Raw genomic sequence first — 12,458 nt, 5'->3', positions numbered from 1 at the left:
TCAAAAGTACGTCAACTGCAGTGATTGCAGTTCAGAAGAAATAATCTCATCTAATAGAGTAATCTAGTAGCTTTGTGAGATGTCTGCAAAATATCGCTGTTGGTTACCGGCGCCATCTCTCTCAAGATTCAAGATTCCATATTGTTTCATGTCATTTACGGTACACAGTTGTTAACGAGAACAAAATAATTGTTGCCCTGGGTCTGATGCAGCTTAAATAAAAGAAAAAGTAAGATAAAAAACACAATAATAAAAAAACTATAAATATAGATTCATAGGATAGCTTGTGTATATACAGTGTGTGTTTCATCTATTAGTCTTGCGTGACCATGGATCTGCACCTGGAAAGTCTTGGAGTGTCCTCTCCAAGACCAGCAGTTGCCCATGCTACTAGTCTCCCCTGTCCATGCCACTGATGTTGTCCCAGGGAAGGGCAAGGGTCGATACAGCTTGGCACCAATGTCGTCGCAGGAGTTCCCAGAACGAGGTTGAAGGCAACATCGGACTGCCTTAGGGACTCCAGCTCCGGATTTGTCCTCAGGGTTTACTCCCGAAGCCTTTCCCATGAGTGGGTATGGCCGCAAGGCAGCAGAGGTTTGAAATCAGAGTTTTCCCTCTCTTAGATGGACTGCCTTCCCAGGCTGACGACCTACATCTACCCAAAATAGACGCATTAGATTGATCATATATCCATAAAGACACAGGAGTATCTGTCCTTAACGTGACTGACAGGAAATTATGAAGTGTGGTGGTTGGGGGTGTGAAGGGGTGGGTTAGTGGCTGGAGATGTTGCTCACCTTTACTGCTTGGGGAAAGTAACTGTGTTCAGGCTGTAGTCCTGGTGTGAATGCTATGATAGGAGTGGGATGAACAGGCTATGAGCAGTGTGCACGGGACTTTGTTACTAGCCTTTTTCAGCATCCTTCTGTATATACGTCCTTGATGGTGGGTAGGCTGGTGCCAGTGAAGTTCTGGGCAGTTTTGACCAATGTTGTCGAGTCTTCCTGTTCACTGCAATGCAGTTCCTTTACCAAGCAGTGATGTGGCATGTTAAGATGCTCTCCACTGCACATCTGTACAATGATGTGAGAATAGATGTGCATAGTCCAGCTTTCTTCAACCCCCTCATAAAGTGGAGATGGTGGTGAACTTTCCTGATTTGTGTAGATGTGGCCTGGGACCATGAGAGGTTATACGAGACGAACACTTGGAGGCGTTTGAAAGTGCTCACAGCTTACACTGCTGTGCTGCCGATGTAAAGAGGGGTGTGAGTGGAGCAAGTTCTGAAGTGGATAACCATCTCCTTTATCTTGTTGACATTGAGGAAGAGGTTGTTTGCCAGTCACCAGACCTTAAGCTCTTCCACCTCCTCTCTGTAGGCCATCTCATCATTGTTGGTGATGAGCCCCACCACTGTCGTGTCTTCAGTGAACTTGACAATCACTATCTGAGATCCGTTGGTTAGGAAGTCCAACACTCAGTTCCACAGCGGTCATAAAAAATACGAATCATCCTACCAATTTCTCAGCACCATTTTCTTATTTGCATAATAGGCGATTCTGAGATTTCCCCAGCATCTGCAGTCTCTCATCACTCCATCTCCTTTTCTATTTTCTGAATTTGCTTCCTGGAGTGTTGAACTCCCATGAATAGAAACACTTTCTCAGCTTCTACTTGATCAAAATATTGTATATGTTATTCTTTCAAACCTCTGTGTTTAGACACATCTTGCTTATTTGGAACTCACAGGAAAACAACTTCATCTAAGAAATCAATCTGGTGTCCCTCTTCTAAACTGCACCCAATAGAAGTGTATCTCTTTGCAAATAAAGACTACGCTGTGGTCAAGTGATGGTCTTGAAAATACTATCCACTTGTCGTAAAAGTTGTCCCAAGCTCTTGCCATAAAGTTGAACATTATATTTGCTTTCCTAATTGCATGCTATATCAATGTACTGACTTTGTTTCGGTTTTGAGGATACATAGATATCAGATACTCTAACTCTTCCCCCCCCCCCCCCCCACTTACCCAGTCTGCTTGCAGCCTTATTTACTCCACAGTTGGCTTTCCCACCAACATTTGTATGACAGGCAAAATTCGGAGTAACACTTAACAAGCTCATTAATGTAAATTTGAAGTGCTTGCCAACCTGAAAAAGGTCAATTTATCCCGAATGGTTATTTGTTAGTTAGTCAGTCCCCGCTATCCATGAGCTCTTATTTTGTGTAGTGCTTCACTTTTCTGTGGCACCTTGTTCAGTGATGGGCTGTTTTGTTCTCAAGGAGCTGTGTAATTTTTGTCAGATGCTATTTTACCTTCATTGAATCAGTCAACATATTTGTATGATGATTTTCTAAATGCTCTGCTTAAGGTTCACTAATAATGGATTTGAGTACTTAATGACAGATGAAAGGCCTATAGTTTCCAGCTTTTTTTTAGTATTTTCTTGTATCAGGAAGTTTGGTTGTGATTTCCCAGTCTGCTGGGACATTTGTGGAAACAGGAGAATTTTGGAGTAAAAACACAAAATGCTGGCAGAACTCAGCAGGCCAATCAGCATCTATGGGAGGAGGTAGTGACGACCCGAAATGTCGTCACTACCTCCTCCCATAGATGCTGATTGGCCTGCTGAGTTCTGCCAGCATTTTGTGTTTTTATTTATTTCCAGCATCTGCAGATTCACTCGTGTTGCCTTAGAATTTTGGAATACTGTATTTTAACAAATGCATCTATTATCCTTTGCCCTTAAGACTCTGATGCAACATGGGGGTTTCAGCATATAGTCCACTTGATTGGTTCAGTACCTTTCTCTAGAGATTATGATTTGTTTTACGTTGCTTGCTCCTGTTTGCTCCCATAACTTTCTGTTCTTGCGTAGATGCTTTCACCATGAAGACTCGGTCCACTTCATTAGGTACCTCGGGTATTGACTGAGTGCATGTTCGTGGTCTTCTGGCGTAGCCTATCCACTTCAAGATTCACTGTGTTGGGTGTTCAGAGATGCTTTTCTGCACACAACTTTTGTGATGTGTGGTTATTTGAATGAATGTTGCCTTCCTGTCAGCTCGAATGAATCTGGCCAGTTTCCTTTGACCTCTGATCATTTTTGCCTGCAGTACTGCTGCTTACTGGATTTTTTTTCTTTGCTTTATGCACCATTTTCTGTAAATTCTAGAGACTGTTGTATGTGAACACCCCAGGAGATGAGCAGTTTCCAAGATGATCAAACTGCCCCATCTGGCACCAACAATCATTCCACAGTCAAAGCCTGTTGGATCACATTTCTTCCCCATCCTGATGTTTGGTCTGAATCTCTTGACCGTGTCTGCATGCTTTTGTGCATCGAGTTTCTGCCACATGATTGGCTGATTGGATATTTGCATTATTGAGCAGATGTCCAGGTTTACCCGATTAAAAAGGCTTCTGTGTTTATTTGTTAAACGTCTTTGCCATTTCCTTATTTCCCTTTATTCATCCTCTAAGGATTGATGTTTATTTTGGCCATTCACTTTATTTATAAACCTGTAGAAATTCTGCTGTTCATGTTTTTTGTTGGTTGACTGGCATAATCCATTTTCTTGCATTATCTTTTAGTCACCCTTTTGGTTTCAAAATGTTTTCCAAAGTTCTGTCTAATCGGTAATCCTTGTTGAGTTACTCAGCTTTAACTTATTACTGTAAGTTAACCATGCTGATTATTTGTCTGAAGAGAATATACCTTGTATAGAGTTATAAACATGAGATTCTGCAGTTGCAAAGAGTAACACATACAAACACAATGGAAGAACACAGCGGGTCAGGCAGCATCTGTGGAAGGAAATAAATAGTTGACTTTTCAGGCCGAGACTCTTTGTTAAGACTGGAAAGGAAGGTGTGACACTTGTTCTGCTTGCAGGTGGGAGTTCAGTGAGGAGGGATGAGAATGCCTGCCCATTCATCTGCTCCCTCAGCAGCGTTCAGAGCCCCAAGCAGTTGTTCCACGTGAGGTAGCATTTCCATGAGTCTGCTGGGTTCATCTATTGTATCTGTTGCTACAGGCTCAGCCTCTGCAATGAGCCCCGGTGTTGATTGGAGCACCTTCATTCCAACCACACAAGCAGGATTTCTCAGTGGCCAGCCACCTTAATTCCAATCCCATTCTGACATGTCAGTCCATGGCTTCCTCTGCTGTGATGATGATGCCATTCTAATGTTGGAGGAACAGTACCTTATATTCCGTATGGGTAACCTCCAACCTGATGGAGTTCTAACGTACAGTAATTTCGCTCTTTTCCCCCATTCACTCTTTTCATTCCCATTTCTATTCTCCTCACCTGCTCATTACCTCTCTCTGCACCTCCTCCTTCCCTTTCTTCTATCGTCCACTCTCCTGTCCTGTCAGATTCCTTCTTCACATTTTCCAGCTATCACATCCAAGTTTCTCACTTAGTTCCACCCACCTACCCCACACCTGGCTTCATTCATCACCTGCCAGCTTGTGCTCATTAATTAACTTCTCCATTTCACCTTTTTTAATCTACTTCCTCAACCTCTTTTTCCTCATCTGTCTAAATATATTTTGTAATTTTTTTTCTCCAAAAATATTTTATTCAGAAATATTACAAAATAAAGTTATTTACATAGAAAAAAACATTTGTTAAATCTGAGTCCTTATACAATAAATGAAGTTATTTACAATAAATTATGCGTTGACTGTTCCTATTTTGTAATTGCCTTTATTTAAGACATGATTTTCAGACTGAAGTTTATGTCTCAAGAAGATTTAAATCTCCCCAAGGAAACCTGCACTATGACATCATCAGTTCCCTTTGTCTCAGTAGTGTAAGTCTGTACTTTGCATGGTCTCACAACTTACTGTTTTCACCAGTTTCTTAGCACAATGTGAATTCATCCATCAGCCCAATTTACTCATTTGACCTGCCTTTCTTACAAGCCCATATTATTTATTAATACTTTGTTCTTCTGTGTAGCTACTATTGGGGGAGCAATGGATTTTTTGCACCACTGACTTGATGAGTCGGTGATCATTTAAGCCAAGATCATTCCATTTTGCATTACTAATCTCCACTGTTTTATTACTAGGACTACTCACTTCCTTTCCCTTCTGCCTGCTGCTCCTACAGTAACCCACAATCTATTTATCTGCAAGTGACTGTTTTTTTGTACCTTTTTTTAATTCAACAGCCAGCAGTCTTGTGATTAAATTTCCCAATTGCTGAAAGGGCTGTGTGCAGTTATATTCTTCTGGATGTGACAGAAGTCAGTATCTTGTTTTGCCTGCCATAAAGAAACTAAGGGTCTACACGATTGACAGCGAGAGGTGGAAACTGTAGCAAGATCCAGGGTGAAGTTTGTGTTCTTGGTTAATATTTTGCTTTTCTGTAGCAGCGTATTAATGATCTTGAGGGCTTTTGTGCTTGGTAAATGGAAGTATCGTTATTACTAGCAAGACTGCTTACTTTGAACCTTAGAAGGGAAATGACAGGTGAAGTAAGTTGGTTTCCTGCACAGGTCTTGCTTGTAGCCTGGTATGATGCCCAAATCCTATCAGGTGCACAGCAGTGTGTGCACAGTGTGAACTGACTTTTGTCAGTGTACCAGGGTGGTGGAGGTGGGTCGAGAAAGAATTACAAGGGCTATGAATGCTGTACATCCTCCAGAAAATCCTGCAGTGTAGCTTTTAACTTGACTTGCACTGATGTATAAAGCTATCTATTTGTAAGGCCGTAGATTAAATATATTCCTTTAATCAGTCACCTCTCAGTGGCTGCTGGTATGCCAAGGATTTGTTCTTTCATGGTGAATTTGTGAGGTTGCCAAGGTAATGGCACTCTATCTCAATGAGAACAGTGTTCCTACTGGGCTTGCTTATCGCCTCTATCTGTTTGTGTTTGTTTTTGGTGTGAAATACACACAGAGTCTGTCTCTCTGTCTCTCACCATTGTACATGTGTAGAATGAGTGATGGTAAATGTTTTCCCTCTCATAATGTACATAAGGCTGCAAGCTTGCATAGTATAGAACAGATCCTACATATACTCTGGTAGTGAAGTAAGCACTTCATCTGCTCTGTGTGGCTGTCTCATCTTTTCTGCTCATTGATTATTTTTCTCTCTCTGAACAAAATGTGTGTTGATTAAAAATGGCAGTGAGAACATGTCTTCACTACCTGCATCCCCACTAAAGTCATCTGCAGCTGGTATAATTTTTGCATACTTGTTTACGTGTGTACGTAGGCCGAGCATGCAGTATCTGTAAATAAAAGCTGTCCATGTGGAAAAAGCTGATAGATGATCCTATTGAAACATGGAAGACTGGTCAAAATAAATGCTTGAATGATATTTCCCCTCGTGGGAGTGTCTAGGGCAATTGTCTCAGAATAATTGGGCGCCCATTTAATACTGAGATCAGGAAGGATTTGATATTTCAAAGGATTTGTAAGTCTTTGGCACTCCTGGTCCCAGAGTCCTTGAATACAGTGCCCTGTAAAAAATATTCATCCCTCAACCCTTTGTTCACATAAATGAGTATGACAACCAGGGATTTTGATCAATTTAACTGAGAATTTTTATTTGTGAATCACAATTTTTTTCGCAGTGGAGCCCAAAGAAAACAGGGAAAATTGTAAAGCATGAAAAACTAAAAATTCAAGAACTGAAATGTCAGCAGTTCAAAAGTATTCATCCCCCTTTGCTCAATACTTAGTTGAACCAGCTTTCACAGCCCTGACAGTCAGTAGACATTTTGATTAAGTTTCTGTTAGCTTTTCACAACATGATGGAGCAAGATTTGCCCGTTCCTCCTTGCAAAATTGCTCAAGCTGTGCCAGGTTACTTGGACAGCTGTAGTGGACAGCAATCTTGAGGTCTTCCAGAGATGTTCGATTGGGTTAAGGTCAGGTCTCTGACTGGGCCACTCAAGGTCATCAATTTTCTTCATTTGAGGCCACTCCATGACTGTTCTGATAGTGCGCTTTGGGTCATTGTCCTGCTGAAAGATGAACTTCCTCCACGGTTTAAACTTCCTGGCAAAAGCTAGCAAGTTTTTATCTGGGATCTCTCTGTATTTAGCAGCACTCATCTTCCTGTCAATTCTGAACAGATTTCCAGTCCCTGTTGCTGTAGGGATGATGTAACCTGGTTGATGTGCAGTATTAAGTTTACGCCACATGTAACGCTAGTGTTGAGGCCAAAATTAGCCTTATCCGACCACAAGACCATCTTCCATATCTTTAGAGTATCTTTTAAGTAATGCTCAGCAAAGCCTTTAGAGTCAAGGATATGCTTTTTTGTTTAAAGCCAGGGCTACTTCCTTGCCACTCTTCCATAAATACCCTTTATGTCCAAGACCTTAGAAACTCTGGAGCAATGAACTTCATCTCCAGTTGCAGCCACGGAGTTCAGCTCACTGAGAGTGACTTGGCATCACAGTAGCCTCTCTAAGTTTAGAGGGGCGCCCTGACCTAAGTAGTGTGGCTGCGGTTTCATGTATTTTCCATTTTTTTCACTATGGACTGCCCTGAGATCCAAGGAACCTACCACGTCTTTGAGATGGTCTTGTCCCCTTCCCCAGATTTGTGCTTCTCTATTATCATTTCCCTGACTAGTCTTGAATGCTCGTTCGCCTTCATTTTGGTTTAGTCTGTTGGAAATCTACCATACTGTTGGACCTTACAGACAGAAACGGCGTTTATTCTTATGAATTCATTGAAAACTGGTGATCCTCTAATTACCTGCATCAACAAATTGGGTGAGTTGGTCAGGTAATAGAGTATATTGCACTCCCTAAAAGTTAGCATAGTAACGTTCCTCAGTTAGAGTATGAATACCTTCAGCCTTATAATTTTGGTTTTTAGTTTGTACCAAGCTCTTAACAGGCTTTGGAATTTTTTGATTTGACACACTGCACAATGTTTTATAACTTAGAACATAGAATATTACAGCACAGTACAGGCCCTTCAGCCTAGAATGTTGTGCCGACCCTTAAACCCTGCCTCCCATATAACCCCCTTAAATTCCACTATATTCCTGTCTAGTAGTCTTTTAAATTTCACTAGTGTGTCTGCTTCCACCACTGGCTTAGGCAGTGTATTCCATGCACCAACCACTCTCTGAGTAAAAAACCTTCCTCTCAGAAGGTTAGACCTTCCTCTAAGGCTAGGGGCTAAGGGTGAAGGGGGAAAAGTTTAAAGGGAACATTGGGGGGAAGTGTTTCTTCACACAGAGAGTGGTGTGAGTGTGGAACGAGCTGCCAGATGAAGTGGTAAATGCGGGCTCACTTTTAACATTTAAGAAAAACTTGGACAGGTACATGGATGAGAGGTGTATGGAGGATATGGTCCAGGATCAGGTCAGTGGGACTAGGCAGAAAAATGGTTCGGCATAGCCAAGAAGGGCCAAAAGGCCTGTTTCTGTGCTGTAATGTTCTATGGCTCTAATAACCCCCTTGAACTTCCCACCCCTTACCTTAAAGACATGTCCTCTTGTATTGAGCAGTGGTGCCCTGGGGGAGAGGTGCTGGCTGTCCACTCTTTCTATTCCTCTTAATATCTTGTACACCTCTATCATGTCTCCTCTCATCCTCATTCTCTCCAGAGAGTAAAGCCCTAGCTCCCTTAATCTCTGATCATAATGCATATTCTCTAAACCAGGCAGCATCCTGGTAAATCTCCCCTGTACCCTTTCCAATGCTTCCACATCCTTCCTATAGTGAGGCGACCAGAACTGGACACAGTACTCCAAGTGTGACCTAACCAGAGTTTTATAGAAGCTGCATCATTACCTCGTGACTCTTAAACTCTATCCCTCAACTTATGAAAGCTAACACCCCATAAGCTTTCTTAACTACCCTATCTACCTGTGAGGCAACTTTCAGGGATCTGTGGACATGTACCCCCAGATCCCTCTGTTCCTCCACACTACCAAGTATCCTGCCATTTACTTTGTACTCTGACTTGGAGTTTGTCCTTCCAAAGTGTACCACCTCACACTTCCTCGGGTTGAACTCCATCTGCCACTTCTCAGCCCACTTCTGCATCCTATCAATGTCTCGCTGTAATCTTTGACAACCCACCCTTCTACCCCCACATCCAGGTCGTTAATAAAAATCACGAAAAGTAGATGTCCCAGAACAGATCCTTGTGGGACACCACTAGTCACAACCCTCCAGTCTGAATGTACTCCCTTCACTATGACCCTCTGCTTTCTACAGGCAAGCCAATTCTGAATCCACCTGGCCAAACTTCCCTGGATCCCATGCCTTCTGACTTTCTGAATAAGCCTACCATGTGGAACCTTATCAAATGCCTCACTAAAATTCATGTAAATCACATTCACTGCACTACCCTCATCTATATGCCTGGTCACCTCCTCAAAGAACTCTTATCAGGCTTGTTATACATGATCTGCCCTTCACAAAGCCATGCTGACTGTCCCTGATCATACCATGATCCTCTAAATGCCCATAGATTCGATCTCTAAGAATCTTTTCCAACAGCTTTCCCACCACAGATATAAGGCTCACAGGTCTATAATTACCCGGACTATCCCTACTACCTATTTTGAGCAAGGAGACACCAATTGCCTCCCTCCAATCCTCCGGTACCATTCCTGTGGACAACGAGGACATAAAGATCCTAGCCAGAGGCTCAGAAGTCTCTTCACTCGCCTCGTGGAGCAGCCTGGGGAATATTCCATTAGGCCCAGGGGACTTATCCGTCCTAATGTATTTTAACAACTCGAACACCTCCTCTCCCTTAATATCAACATGCTCTAGAACATCAACCTCACACATGTTGTCCTCACCGTCATCAAGTTCCCTCTCATTGGTGAATACTGAAGAGAAGTATTCATTGAGGACCTCACTCACTTCCACGGCCTCCAGGCACATCTTCCCACCTTTATCTGTAATCAGTCTTACCTTCACTCCTGTCAACCTTTTGCTCTTCACATAATTGAAGAATGCTTTGGGGTTTTCCTTTACCCTACTCGCCAAGGCCTTCTCATGCCCCCTTCTTGCTGTCCTCAGCCCCTTCTCTTTTCTTGCTATCCTGTATTCCTCAATAGACCCATCTGATCCTTGCTTCCTAAACCTCATGTATGCTGCTGCCTTCCACCTGACTAGATTTCTCCACCTCATTTGTCACCCATGGTTCCTTCACCCTACCATTCTTAATCTTCCTCACCGGGACAAACTTATACATCCTGCAAGAGATCCCTAAACATCGACCACATGTCTATAGTACATTTCCCTGCAAAAACATCATCCCAGTTCACACCCGCGTGTTCTAGCCTTATAGCCTTATAATTTGCCCTTCCCTCATTAAAAATTTTCCTGTCCCCTCTGATTCTACCCTTTTCCATGATAATGCTAAAGGTCAGGGAGCGGTGGTCACTGTCCCCCAGATGATTACCCAATGAGCGATCTGTGACCTGACCTGGTTCATTACCTAATACTAGATCTAGTATGGCATTCCCCTAGTCGGTCTGTCAACATACTGTGACAAGAATCCATCCTTCCATCCTGGACACACTTAACAAACTCTGCCCCATCTAAACCCTTGGAACTCATCAGGTGCCAATCAATTTTAGGGAAGTTAAAGTCACCCATGATAACAACCCTGTTATTTTTTCACCTTTCCAAAATCTGCCTCCCAGTCTGCTCCTCGGTATCTCTGCTGCTACCAGCGGGTCTATAGAAAACTCCCAATAGAGTAACTGCTCCCTTCCTGTTCCTGACTTCCACCCAACTGACTCAAAAGAGGATCCTGCTACATTACCCACCCTTTCTGTAGCTGTAATAGTATCCCTGACCAGTAATACCACCCCTCCTCCCCTTCCCCCCCTCCACCTCCATCCTTTTTAAAACACTGAAATCCAGAAATATTGAGAATCCATTCCTGCCCTGGTGCCAGCCAAGTCTCTGTAATGGCCACTACATCATAATTCCATATATGTATCCAAGTTCTCAGTTCATCACCTTTGTTCCTGATGCTTCTTGCATTGAAGTACACGCTCCTTCTACCTTACTACCTTTATTCTGCTTCTCTTTCCTCAAAGCCTCTTTATGCTTTACTCCATGCACTTCTTCCACTGCCCTATCACTCCGGGTCTCATCTCCCTCGCAAATTAGTTTAAACCCTCCCGAACCATGCTAGCAAACCTACCTGCAAGGATATTGCTCCCCCTCAAGTTCAGGTGCAACCCATCCAATCTGTACAGGTCCCACCTTCCGCAGAAGAGATCCCAATGATCCAAAAATCTAAAACCCTGCCTCCTGCACCAACTCCTCAGCCACGCATTCAACTGCCATCTCCTCCAATTCTTACCATCACTCTCACATAGCACTGGCAGCAATCCTGAGAATGCCACCCTTGAGGTCCTGTTCTTTAGTCTTCTGCCTAGTTCCCGAAGCTCACACTTCAGGACCTCATCCCTCTTCCTGCCTATGTTGTTGGTACCAACATGTATCACGACTTCTGGTTGCTTTCCCTCTCGTACCAGGATGTCATGCACCCGGTCAGAGACATCCCAGACCCTGGCATCTGGAAGGCAACAAACCATGCAGGTGTCCTTCTCATGTCCACAAAATCTCCTGTCTGCTCCCCCGATTATAGAGTCCCCAATGACGACAGCTCTGCTCTTCTGTGTCCCACCCTTCTGCACCACAATCTGTTTTGTAGATTAGCTCAAAAATCCTACTTCACTGTATTTTAAATTTAGAGAATGAGACATTAAAACGTGAGCATAGTTGTGGGGGCTGAATATTTTTTTCAAGGTGCTATATAGTCAAAGGTGATTATAGATGGATTTTGGGTGGCACAGTGTTGCTGAAGTTGAACTACTGCCACACAGTCCCAGTGACCCAGGTTAAGTCCTAATTGTATGGAGTTTGAACATCTTTGTGACCATGTTTTCCCCAGGTGTTCTGGTTTCTTCTCCATTGCAAATATGTACTTATTTATAGGATATTATTTGATGTAAATTAGCTCTGAACAAGGGAGAAGTTACTGAGCAAATGGGAAGAAATGCATTGTTGGGGGGGGGGGGAAATGGGAATATTCTGAGAGCTGGCACGGATTTGATGGGCCAAATGGTTTCCTGTCTCATTTCAAGGTATAAGATGTATTATCATGTTTTAATAAGGAAGGGTATCAAGACTATTACATTAACTAGCATTGAAAATGAGCTGTGCAAAGCAAACTCAAAGTCTATTCCTGTTCATATCTTATGTGTTTTTATGGCCATCTGTGTCCCAATGTCTGGAATTCTGCCTCTACATTGGGGTAATGTGGCAAAATGGAGTAGTGTCAGTCTAAAACGAAAGGACTGAACGGCTTGGTTCTCTTTTTGTTTTTGTTAACCTGCACCACTCTTCTCTCATCTCCAACAAGTCAAGTTTTAAATCATTGTTTTATTTTCTGTTTGACTTGATGCTAAACTCTTTATATACCCCTGAAA

General features: G+C 42.8%; 1 protein-coding gene across 1 annotated transcript in view; it reads left to right on the top strand.

Moving 5' to 3' along the window:
- Positions 1 to 12,458, top strand: part of LOC132399687 (engulfment and cell motility protein 2) — a 198,348-nt gene that overhangs the window by 27,267 nt on the left and 158,623 nt on the right. The gene's annotated exons all lie outside the window — the stretch shown is intronic.

Source organism: Hypanus sabinus, chromosome 9 (genome assembly GCF_030144855.1).
Source record: "Hypanus sabinus isolate sHypSab1 chromosome 9, sHypSab1.hap1, whole genome shotgun sequence".
In the NCBI taxonomy this organism is placed as follows: domain Eukaryota; kingdom Metazoa; phylum Chordata; class Chondrichthyes; order Myliobatiformes; family Dasyatidae; genus Hypanus; species Hypanus sabinus.
Note: the sequence above shows the minus strand (reverse complement) of the source record. Positions and strands in the feature narration are given on the sequence as shown.